Source organism: Schistocerca serialis, unplaced genomic scaffold, assembly GCF_023864345.2.
Source record: "Schistocerca serialis cubense isolate TAMUIC-IGC-003099 unplaced genomic scaffold, iqSchSeri2.2 HiC_scaffold_1162, whole genome shotgun sequence".
In the NCBI taxonomy this organism is placed as follows: domain Eukaryota; kingdom Metazoa; phylum Arthropoda; class Insecta; order Orthoptera; family Acrididae; genus Schistocerca; species Schistocerca serialis.
The window spans coordinates 620,001-622,500 of record NW_026047362.1 but is presented as its reverse complement, the minus strand read 5'-3'; the positions used below and the strand labels follow the sequence as shown (position 1 = coordinate 622,500).

The following is a 2,500-nucleotide window of genomic DNA, read 5'->3' as shown; positions in this document are numbered from 1 at the left end:
AACATCCCATCCCGAGGGATGAATGCCCGCTGACGTTCGTCCACAGCACATGCGCGCATCAGGCGTGACGCGAGAACCTTGTGAAAGGTCCGCGCCAACACCGAGCAGACCGTAATGGGGCGAAAGTCAGCGGGGGATGTTGGTGCAGCCGTTTTCGGGAGAAGGGACGTCCGCGCGCGAAGCAGGCGTTCCGGAAGGGCGCGGGCCAGAAGGAAGAGATTCATCACTTTCACCAGGACTTCGTGCGGCAGGCGCCGCAACTCCGCTGGGGTAAGGCCGTCCGGCCCGGCTGCTGATCCCCTGGGCGGCAACGCGGCGGCGACCTCCTCATGTGTGACCGGCCCCCATATGCACTCGAGAGCGACAGGCTCTGAGTGCGGGAGGAGGCGGTCACGAATGAAGCCCGCGGTGGAGATGGGCTTCTTGGTGAAGAGGTCCGCCCAGAAGTCCAGCAGACCAGGGATGGCAGGTGGCGGCTGGAGCAGGGTGCCATCCAAGAGGCCGCGCACGCAACGTGCACGCGACCGTCGGAAGGCATCCTGCGTTCTCGCGTACTCCCAGCGGCGCCGCTTGCGCTTCTGCGTCGGCGGCGCGGCAGGCGGCCGCTTCGATGGTTGGCGCGGCCGCTGTGTCCTGGTGATCGATCTCTCCCCTCTGGACCCGACCGACGCAAGGGCATCCGGGAGCATGCCCAGGAAGACATCGGGCGGCGTGCCCCGCCCCAGACCTATGACACGATCCAGGGCAGAGAAACGCTGGGCGGAAGCGGGTAGCCCCGCCAGATGCTCCCAGATGGCGGCGTCAGTCGGCCCCTCCGGCGGCGGCCCGGTGGTGTCGGCCGCGAAGTCCTCGGCTGCGTCGACGGGCGGCGCAGCGGCCTCGCCCGCGTCAGGCAGCGGGCTCGCTGCTCCCCGGCGGGACGCCGGCTCTTCCCCCCGACCGATCTCAAGCGCCTCCATGAATTGGCGGACAAGCTGCTTGTGGGCAGCTTGCCGCCGCCGGCACTTGATTGCCTCGAGCGTTCGGTCGGGGAACATCCTGATGAGTTCTTGATTGACGAAGAAGAACCGGGCGTCCCTCTCAAGGAACAGTTCGGCCTCCGCCTTGGCGAGCGACAGGACTTCTTCCTCCGTCCACCTCGTCATAGTTACTCCCGCCGTTTACCCGCGCTTGCTTGAATTTCTTCACGTTGACATTCAGAGCACTGGGCAGAAATCACATTGCGTCAACACCCGCTAGGGCCATCGCAATGCTTTGTTTTAATTAGACAGTCGGATTCCCCCAGTCCGTGCCAGTTCTGAGTTGATCGTTGAATGGCGGCCGAAGAGAATCCGCGCACCCGCGCGCCCCCGGAGGAGCACGCTAAGGCGGACGCGGCCTCGCAGCAAGGAAGATCCGTGGGAGGCCAAGGCACGGGACCGAGCTCGGATCCTGCACGCAGGTTGAAGCACCGGGGCGCGAACGCCGCGCAGGCGCGCGCATCCTGCACCGCCGGCCAGCACGAGGCCAACCAACGGCGAGAGCAGACCACGCCCGCGCTAAACGCCCGCACTTACCGGCACCCCTACGGCACTCACCTCGCCCAGGCCCGGCACGTTAGCGCTGACCCACTTCCCGACCAAGCCCGACACGCCCCGATCCTCAGAGCCAATCCTTATCCCGAAGTTACGGATCCAATTTGCCGACTTCCCTTACCTACATTATTCTATCGACTAGAGGCTCTTCACCTTGGAGACCTGCTGCGGATATGGGTACGAACCGGCGCGACACCTCCACGTGGCCCTCTCCCGGATTTTCAAGGTCCGAGGGGAAGATCGGGACACCGCCGCAACTGCGGTGCTCTTCGCGTTCCAAACCCTATCTCCCTGCTAGAGGATTCCAGGGAACTCGAACGCTCATGCAGAAAAGAAAACTCTTCCCCGATCTCCCGACGGCGTCTCCGGGTCCTTTTGGGTTACCCCGACGAGCATCTCTAAAAGAGGGGCCCGACTTGTATCGGTTCCGCTGCCGGGTTCCGGAATAGGAACCGGATTCCCTTTCGCCCAACGGGGGCCAGCACAAAGTGCATCATGCTATGACGGCCCCCATCAACATCGGATTTCTCCTAGGGCTTAGGATCGACTGACTCGTGTGCAACGGCTGTTCACACGAAACCCTTCTCCGCGTCAGCCCTCCAGGGCCTCGCTGGAGTATTTGCTACTACCACCAAGATCTGCACCGACGGCGGCTCCAGGCAGGCTCACGCCCAGACCCTTCTGCGCCCACCGCCGCGACCCTCCTACTCGTCAGGGCTTCGCGGCCGGCCGCAAGGACCGGCCATGACTGCCAGACTGACGGCCGAGTATAGGCACGACGCTTCAGCGCCATCCATTTTCAGGGCTAGTTGCTTCGGCAGGTGAGTTGTTACACACTCCTTAGCGGATTCCGACTTCCATGGCCACCGTCCTGCTGTCTTAAGCAACCAACGCCTTTCATGGTTTCCCATGAGCGTCGATTCGGG

General features: G+C 63.6%; 1 pseudogene; it reads right to left on the bottom strand.

The window, feature by feature from the left end:
* LOC126433304 (large subunit ribosomal RNA) overlaps nucleotides 1-2,500 on the bottom strand; it is a 7,443-nt pseudogene that overhangs the window by 3,428 nt on the left and 1,515 nt on the right.